Here is a 10,479-nt window from a genome sequence, read left to right on the forward strand (position 1 = left end):
ACCTTTTTTAAACTTTGCGTCTGAACTGTGAATCAGGCTTCATGACATTTATCATATTCCGTATTGGTTCTCGGTATCGGTACTCGGTATCGGCAAGTAGCTCAAGGTTTAGCACTCGTTTTCATCCTTGTGGTATCGGTGCATTTCTCGTAGAAACACTTTTTTTTTTTATTTCCTTTTTTAAAGAAAGAAAAAAGCTGCAGTGAAAAGGGCCTCTGGGCTCCAGAACTCTGTAACTCCTCCGTCTGCACGTTTCCAAATGAAGACAGCGAGCTGGATCTGCCCCCCCCCCCCGGCCCCCCCACCCCCCCCGGCCCCCCCCCTCCCCCCGGCCCCCCGGGGGTTGAAGTTGTAAATAATAAAACAAAATGTTACCGTTTCCAGACAAGATCCATAAATTGAATCACAAAAAAAAAAAAAAAGACACAAAGCGGCTCATAATCAAAGACGGCGGCGGTTTTCGAAACACATGTTCTTCAGAAGGTGACGCCTCCTGACAGGCGCCTGACCTCCACCTCCTCACCTCCTCCACCTCCACCTCACCTCACCTCCTCCACCTCACCTCCTCCACCTCCACCTCCTCCACCTCCACCTCACCTCACCTCCTCCACCTCCACCTCCTCATCGCCACCACCTCACCTCCTCCACCTCCTCCTCCACCTCCTCCTCCACCTCACCTCCTCCACCACCTCACCTCCTCCACCTCCACCTCCTCATCGCCACCACCTCACCTCCTCCACCTCACCTCCACCTCCTCAGCTCCACCACCTCACCTCCTCCACTTCACCTCCTCCACCACCTCACCTCCACCTCCTCAGCTCCACCACCTCACCTCCTCCACTTCACCTCCTCCGCCACCTCACCTCCTCCACCTCACCTCCACCTCCTCACCTCCACCACCTCAACTCCACCACCTCACCTCCATCACCTCACCTCCACCACCTCACCTCCTCCACCTCCACCCCTCCCCTCCACCACCTCACCTCCTCCACCTCCACCCCTCCCCTCCACCTCCTCCACCATCTCACCTCCACCACCTCACCTCACCTCCACCTCCTCAGCTCCACCACCTCACCTCCTTCACTTCACCTCCTCCACCACCTCACCTCCTCCACCTCACCTCCACCTCCTCAGCTCCACCACCTCACCTCCTCCACTTCACCTCCTCCACCACCTCACCTCCTCCACCTCACCTCCACCTCCTCACCTCCACCACCTCAACTCCACCACCTCACCTCCACCACCTCACCTCCTCCACCTCCACCCCTCCCCTCCACCTCCTCCACCACCTCACCTCCTCCACCTCCACCCCTCCCCTCCACCTCCTCCACCATCTCACCTCCACCACCTCACCTCCACCTCCTCACCTCCACCACCTCAACTCCACCACCTCACCTCCACCACCTCACCTCCTCCACCTCCACCCCTCCCCTCCACCTCCTCCACCACCTCACCTCCTCCACCTCCACCCCTCCCCTCCACCTCCTCCACCATCTCACCTCCACCACCTCACCTCACCTCCACCACCTCACCTCCACCACCTCACCTCCACCACCTCACCTTCCATGATGTGACACCGTTTGTTTCCTCCTCTCAAAGTGAAACTTTTCGAAAATGCTCTGACTCTGTTTCCATGGAAACAGAGGGAGGGGCCAATGGAATCGCAACTTTTTTTGAAAACGCTCCGTCTCCATGGAAACAGGGGAGGGAAAACAAAAGAAAAACCCACATCTTTTCCGAAACCGCCGTCGCCGTGGTAACCAGTTCTTTCTGCACATGCCCAGTAGATGAGGAACAACCAAACAGCGCCGCCTAGTGGTGTGTTTTTTATTTTTAATGTTTCTGCCGTTTCCGTGTGAACGTTTTCAAAACAAACGTCTGCAAAGCGAGACTTTTTTTCTGAAGCGGAAAAATGCGAAACCAAAGTGTTTTCTTCTTCAATCGTTGTCGTGGAAACGGAAAGTTTTTGAGGAAAAACTCACAATAAAAACAAATCGGACCATTTAAAAACACATTTTTGAAACAAAATCCATTGTGAAGAGGAGCTGCTCTTCCTCCTCCTCTTCCTCCTCCTCCTCTTCCTCCTCCTCCTCTTCCTCCTCCTCTTCCTCCTCTGATGAGAAGTTGGAAAAAAAAAAGGAATTTCTCACTTTGAAACAGCAAAATTTTCTCAAATTTTCAGAATAAAACGTCACGGAACCTAAAAAAAATAAAAGCGTAGTTCAATCTCATTTCCTCAAATCTTTCTACCGACGAAACCATAAAATGTGCAGATTAATGTTTTGTTTTTTTAAAGGCTTAAATACAACGTCTGTAAGATAATAAGATAAAGTTAATGAAACATTTTTGAAAGATTTGAACTTTGAAATCTAATATTAACCAAACAAGTAGAATTTCCAACGCGAGCTGAAGAAACTCCTGTTCCGTCCCACCGCTCATGTAAACAATGCTAATAAACCAGATTAATGACATATTGTCCCATAAATATGATTTTATCACATAAAAGGTGAAGTAAGAGAGATTTATGTTGAGAAACTCTCAATTTAGTCTCATTTTCTCCTGATTAATCCAAATAATTTCAAGATTTTCTATCGACATGATGAGACGCGAGGGGAAAATATTCAAATATTCAAATGTTCTTGTTTTAAATATGCAGTTTTCAGGCTTAAGAACCCCGTTAAGTCCTGTTGTGACACTAAACAATCAAACAAACCAAATTAATCTCCAGACGTTCTCCTGAAAATGTTGAATTTTCTGACACGGAAGCTTCTGGTTCTGCTAAACGGACGAATCTCTTTCATATATTTGAGTTTTCGCCTTTTTTCTGTTCGATTCTACTTTTAATTGGGGAAAATTTGAACATCTCACAACTTTTATTTCTTCCAGATTACCAACGTCAGCAACTGGGAACTTGATTAAACACTCGTGAAATCCCTTAAACTCGTATTAACGTGAGTCGGAATTTATACAAATGACAACTTTTATCAGTATAATTAAACATAATTGTGTTTTTTCCACTTTTGTCTGACTGAAGATACTGAGAAACGTTAAAAAACAGATTCAAAATGTTTCCAGGCTCATAAAAAAACGAACATTTCGCCCAAAAAGTTGGACTTTAGTACTGATTAACATCAATCCTTCCGAAATGTGAGTCAAAACGACACTAAAACTGCTTTAAAAATGCATTTTTAGTCCATAAAACCAGGAAAAGGTTCAACTTTTACTGGACGAGGAAACACAAAGAGCAACTCAAACTTCATTTCTTCACATTTCCTCCACAAGAAGTTCACAAAAGTAACCGAATACTCGGATAAATGTTGATTCTTACTTGTGCTTCGTCGTTTTTTCCTTCAATGAAGCGTCTCTTGCTTTAAAAGATCAAGAATACTAAATACTATTAATGAATAATCGCGTCCTTTATGGGGAATTGAGTGACGTATGTATGTACTTTGTAAGGAAAACTGCTTTGTACTTGAAAACTCGGAAATACATGTGTTTTTTGTGAGTTTTAATCTTTTAGGCTGATTGTATTTAATATTCATCGCCGGAAATCTCATTTTCTTCTCACTGAAGTGAAAAGAATTTATTGTTTCTTACATAAGATCAGTAAAAAAAATTATAAAGCGCGGCACTTAAAATGTTAATTACATAAAATACTACTAAAACAATAATTTGATTCATACAAAGGGACTGTAATCCCCCAAAAAACACATTAAATTGATTGTTTTAGTCGTTATAATGTACCGACGTCACAAAAATCAAACAGGAAATGTCATTTTCTTCATTGAAAATAGTGGAATAAACAGTTTTTTTACCAGTTTTGCACATTTAAACTGCCTAAATAAGCATTTTCCCTTCAATGAAATCATTTAAAAGTGCAAATTTTAAGCTTATATTTCAACAATTGGAGGAAACTGGTGACTTATTTAGAGTTTAAATGATTAGAATTGTATAAAAATGTTACCGTTGATGTTAAAATGACCCGTTTTAAAGTAAATCACTGCACATTTCAAGGCTTAACAACGGAACTTAAGTATTCTTGCAAGATTTAAATGATTACAATCAACTTTTTAATGTATTATTTGCTAAAAAAAAATTACTTTTTCTGTTCACAATGCATCTAAATGTACATTTGATAAAAAGCTTTTAATTTTTTTCTCATCTTTTCCACATAAACATCAATTTGTTGGATTTTTTAACTAAATCCTGCATAAAACGCTGTTTTCAGCCGTCGCTTTTTTAAATAACTCAGTTTTTTAGTCAGTTTTGCAACTTGAAACTAATTTTATAGAGAATTAATGACTTCAATTGTGATTTGATCAACTTTTAAAAACTCACTTAAGTGGAAGTAACTCCACGAACTCCTCAGATAATGTGGATTTGGAGTTAGATTACTTAATTATTTGGGATACTTAGATAGAGAGATAGAAATCTTTCAGGACGCTTATTGAAATACACGTTATATGAAAGAATAATAACGTTACTTTCACTTCATTAACCTTTTAAAGTTAGTAAACATCATATTGTGGATGTTAATGTTCCATAAAATAAGATTGAAAGTGTAAAATGGAGAATATAAAGCTAAAATCAGCCTTTTTTTCCTGCTTTACTTCAGTAATATTGAGTGTTAAAGTCCAGAAACGTGTCATTTGTTCCCCTATTCTGACTTTTCATGGTGTCACACTGCCTGTATTTAAGACTTTTCTATATTTATAAGAGATATTTCAATCAAAGCAAGAAAACATCAGTATTAGTGTGGAAGATTTCACTGTTTTAACTTGAATAAAACGCTCTGGACACCACCGGCCTCACTGCTTCACAATTATTCAACGTTTAATCAGACGACATGTCATTTTAGGGAATTAATATGAAATAAAATCAGTTTTAAAACGTAGAGCAAAGCAAAAAAAGATGGAATTCACGGCTAAAAACTGCTTTTCTCACACAATTTTGTTGCACTTTTTTATCTCATTCACTGTGAAGAACAGCAATTTATCATGTTTAATAAAAAAAAAAACATTCTTGTTCTACGTGTTTATTAATTTAACGTGAGAAAAACAAGAGAATCACTTCATCCCTACACTTCCTGAGCCTCTTCAGTCTCCCAGCCTCTTTATTCCCTTTGTTTTTGGGGCGAAAGTGAAGAAAGGAGGAGTTTTTTTTGTATTATTTTATATTTTTTTAAACGTTGGAGTTGCTTTTGTTTTCTCAGCCGCTGAACTTCCGGATTCAAAGAGTTACTTTGTGGAAGGAGATCAAAGAAAGAGGAGCCACGTGCAGCACTTCCGGTCTCTAATTCCATGATTTTTATTTATTTTTTCTTTTTGTTATGAACAAACCTGGTCGCCCTTTAAAATATTAACCTTTTTTTTTGTTTTTTTTGTTTGTTGTTGTTGTTGTTGTTGTTTTTTTTTTATAAATTTGACTTAAGTGATTTTAAATTCAGTTGTTTTTTTTTCTAAACTCTGCATGAAGCCTGGAGGCTTGTTTACTGTTTACTGTTGCTGTTTGTTGTTGTTGTTGTTGTTGTTGTTGCTCTGTTGTTACTGTAATGCAGATATGGTCATGCCTGTACACACACACACACACACACACACACACACACACACACACACACACACACACACACACACACACACACACACACACACACACACACACCAGTCACGGCTAAGCTCTGGCGTGCCAATCAGTCTGTTTTGTTGTTTTGTTTTGTTTTTTAGTTTTATTTGTTTTTTATTGTTTTACCTCCCAAATAAACGGCTTCACTTCCTGTATAAAACCCACATTTTCCCGTTTTGACGGCCGCGTCTCGTGCGGCTCCTCCCGCACTCAGATTATCGCGGATTAGACGGATTATTATTCATGTTTTGTGGATCAAATGGAGCCAAAAAAAAAAAACAACAAACAAATGGATTTTCGCTTCTCAATCAGTCGAAATATGAAGAAATGTGAAGAAAAAGTTGTTTCGTCTTTACATGCTGCTCAGTGTTTTTTTTTTTTTGTAATAAAGCAACAAAAACAAGGACCTAATTGTCAGTAACGCGCTTTTTTGTGACTTCCTGTCCAGTTTACGCGCCTTTTAATTTAGAATTTGTGTTGAATTCCCTTGTAGAAGAAAGTTTATGTGGCGACATGTTCGCATCGATAATCAATAAATGTTCTTTTCTTTTCCTCGGTGTTTAATGAATCTCTGCTTGATGGATTCATTCACTTTATAGTTTTATAATAAAAAAAACAACAAAAACAATCATCGAGTTGTTTTTACAGAGAAAAAAAAAAACATTAGTTTGTCCTCCTGTAGTGTCAACACTTTATCATCTGGAAGGAAAACAAATGATGTGATTTATTTATTTATTTATTTATTTATTTATTTATTTATTTATTTATTTATTTATTTATTTATTTATTTATTTGTTTGTTTGTCATTTTTCTCCTGTTTTCCGTGACGCGCCAACCTCAAGGTGTCGCGCGCTCAGGTTGGCGGCGGAAACATTTTCATCCTTGTTTTCTCAAAGTCGGGAGTTTCTCTCCTTCTTTCTCCTTCTTCCTCCTCCTCTTCCTTCTCCTCCTCCTCCTCTTCCTCTTCTTCCTCTTCCTCCTCCTCCACCTCTTCCTCTTCCTCTTCCTCCTTCTCCTCCACCTCCTCCTCTCCTTCCTCCACCTCCTCCTCTTCTTCCTCTTCCTCCTCCTCCACCTCTTCCTCTTCCTCCTCCTCCTCCACCTCTTCCTCTTCCTCCTCCTCCTCCACCTCCTCCTCTCCTTCCTCCACCTCCTCCTCCTCCTCCTCCTCCTCCCTCTTCTCCTCCTCCTCCCTCTCCTCCTCCTCCTCCCCCTCCTCCTCCTCCTCCTCCTCCTCCCTCTCCCCCCTCCTCCTCCTCCTCCTCCTCCTCCTCCCCCTCCCCCTCCCCCCCCTCCTCCTCCTCCCTCTCCCCCCTCCTCCTCCTCCTCCCCCCTCCTCTTCCTCCTCCTTCCTCCTCTTCCTCCTCCTCCTCCTCCTCCTATTCCTACTCTTCCTCCTCCTTCCTCCTCTTCCTCCTCCTCCTCCTCCTCCTCCTCCTCCTCCTATTCCTCCTCTTCCTCCTCCTCCACTTCCTCCTCCCCCCCTCCTCCTCCTCCCTCTCCCCCCCCTCCTCCTCCTCCTCCTCCTCCTCCTCCTCCACCTCCTCCCCCCGCTTCCCCTTCCCCTCCTCCTCCTCCCCCCCCCCTCCTCCTCTTCCTCCTCTTCCCCCTCTTCCTCCTCCTCCCCCCCCCTCCTCCTCCTCCCCCCCTCCTCCTCCTCCCCCCCCTCCTCCTCCTCCTCCCCCCCCCCCTCCCCCTCCTCCTCCTCCTCCTCCTCCTCTCAGTGTTTATTACGGTCATATAACGTGGCGGTTCTTCCTCCTCAGGGTCATAAAGCAACAACATGCATTTGGAGAATAAACGTGACTTTCCCTCCCTAAAAGAAAAAAAAAAGAGAGACTGAAGCCTCATAAAGTCATTTAGTCCAGACAGCCTCCGTCACTATGTGGTTTTATTGGACTTGTTTTTGTTGTTGTTGTTGTTGTTGTTTTGCTGCCTCGCGGGACTGAACCGTCCTTCTAAATGTTCACGTCGTTGTCTGGTGACTCCAGACCTTCGTCACCGCGCGAGGCCAGGAGGACACGAGCACGTGAGGGAGCGCGTTGTCTTTATCGTTTCCGCTTTTAAAAACATTTTAAAAAGAAAAAGTAGAAATTGAGCTTTCTGCGTCTTTTGACGCTTTAAATGAACATATTTCTATTTGTAGGAAAAACTTTGTCAGATGTTCTGAATCCCCCAAAATAAAACATGCAGATATTTAAATGTCGGCAGCTTTAACGTTTCGCAGCAAAAAGCACGGAAGCGTCGCTTTTCTTCTTCACGATTAACGAAGAACATTAACTTGAAAACGTTTTTATTTTTTTATTTCACAAAGCCTGAACGTTTCCCTCACTTTTACTGCATTTTATACTATTTTGTTTGTTCCGTTTTATTTCACCCATTCCTTGTGCAGCACTTTGTGATTTTCTTCTGTGAAGAGCGTTTTATAAATAAACTTCACTTACTAATTAAAATCAAACGTCACATAGAAATGAAAAACAAGAAAAAACTTCGATAACAATTTAAGGAAGTAATATTAATACTCGCGGAGCAGTTCAGGTGAAGTGTGAAATATTCAAAATAAAGTCAAAGCAGTAGAAATACACAAATATTAATTCAAGTGCAGAAATGAAAAACACAATATTCAATTCTTCTTCTGTAACTTCTGCAAACATTCCTGTGAAGAAGATTAAATAAAACAGGTTGCATATACATTTAAATAAAAGGTCACGCAGATCATTTAAAAAACGTTATTTTGGGAATAAAACAGTAAATAATTCAAACAAAATGTGAGAAAAACGCAAAACCGAAGCGGAAGTAATATATTACCAAAAGTAACTTTGATCAGAAAGGTGAAATTTGTCTTAAAACATCACATTAAAGCATTTATATGTATAGTTTTATTTAAAAATAACTAACTAAATAAAACACACACACACACACACACACTCATGTCGAGGTGCAGTTACAGACTCTGGCCGCTAGAGCGCAGTGTTGCTCCACCTCAGCAGTTCGTTTGTTTAATCCTCATATTTAAACTTTATAACGATGGTAAACGTTTGAAAGCGTAAAGCCTATATTTCTGATCGATCCTGTTGTGTGTGAGCGCGAGAAGGAATTTGTAGATTTGTGGTTTTAACTTTAGGAACAAATGTCAAAACTTCAAGCGATCAAGTCTCAATTATATAAATTAACTACTTTTGTTTTTGACCCAATGAGAAAACAAATATTTATTCCTTTATTTATCAAGATATTTATTTATATTTCACATTTAATTCTCTCTCGGATTCAGATCGAGGCACTTTAACAGGAAATACAGTTAAATGAATGGAACTCATCTATAAATCACTATTAAGAACAATAAAGACAAAAATACAGTATTAAAAACAATAACGACTCTCCTTCAGGTCTTCTGATGTAGTTTTACCATTTACTGATTCTATATTAAAGCTATAGATTAAATAATACTTGAATCAGAAGGATATTAAAATAGCTTCAGTGAGAGAAAATCACAATTTAATTTGATTTTATATTGTAGTTTTTGCTCAATAAATGCATAAAAGTGGGAAAATACATGGAATTGCAAAAGGAAAAAGTTACATTATATTTGTCCCCATTGAGAAACATTAAAAAAAAAAACTAAATATAATATAACTACAGTTAAAATTGGAATCTATTCCAGGTTGTTGTCTTGTTTTGGTTTTTTTTCCAAACAATCAATTAGTCTGATTTCAGTCAAAATGATTTATTGATCCAACTGCAGATTTCTAAATGTAATCCTAATCTGCACACACTGACCAGTAGAACGACACCAGCCTGGGAACGGGCTCGTTATTAATTCTACTTCCGGTTTGGGCAGTCCCTTCAAAGTAACACACTCAATCACCAACAAGCCTCATACTACAAACAGTAGGTATCAAACGTAGACATGAAATTGTCTATAAATAGTGGAGTACATTCTTCTTCCGGTTTTGGGTGTCCCTTCAAAGTAATGTGAGCTTCAGTTTAGAAAAAAATTAAATAGAATTGAACATATAAGATTATTCCCAGAAGGAAAACTGAGACTGAAAACTTAATTCTACTTTTACCCCACAATAATTACTTCGCTTTAATAAATGAAATAATAAACACATAAATAATAATAATAATAATAATAATAGTAATAATAATAAATAATACAAATTAATAATAAATAATAATAATAATAATAATAATAATAATAATAATAATAATAATAATAATAATAATAATAATAATAATAATAATAATGTTATGATTTAACGTTCGACCACAAACAGGTTTGTTTTCCGGTGTTTATTGCCCCGAAGCCCCCGAACTGCCCCTTGGGGGGGCAGACAACTGGCAGACAACTGGCGTCCAGTCATCCAAAGATAAAGATTTTGTTGTTGTTTGTTGTTTTTTTTAATACCCACAGATAAATGAAACTTTAAATCTGCTGCACCTTCGACGTTCATCTGTGGGATTATGGGACGAAGACGTTCGGCTTCATGTGAGATTAAAAACACACACGGAGGAAAAGTGTTTGTTGATCAGGATCAACAAACACCACGTGACTTTAAGAACAAACAAAAACAAGATTCTTTTAAATTCTATTTCTCTCACATTGCGGATTTTTCCTTCATGATGCAAGAAAACCACGTTTTATGGACTGAGATCAAAAAGAAGACACACACACACACACACACACACACACACACACACACACACACACACACACACACACACACACACACACACACACACACACACACACACACACACAGAAATAGTAATAACTGCAACACATTCATTGATGTAGGAGAAAAATACGCTTTTTTTCTTTTGCCTACATTTTCGGACTAAAATCTAACAAAATAA

This window comes from Blennius ocellaris (genome assembly GCF_963422515.1).
Source record: "Blennius ocellaris genome assembly, chromosome: 13".
NCBI classification, from domain to species: Eukaryota; Metazoa; Chordata; class Actinopteri; order Blenniiformes; family Blenniidae; genus Blennius; species Blennius ocellaris.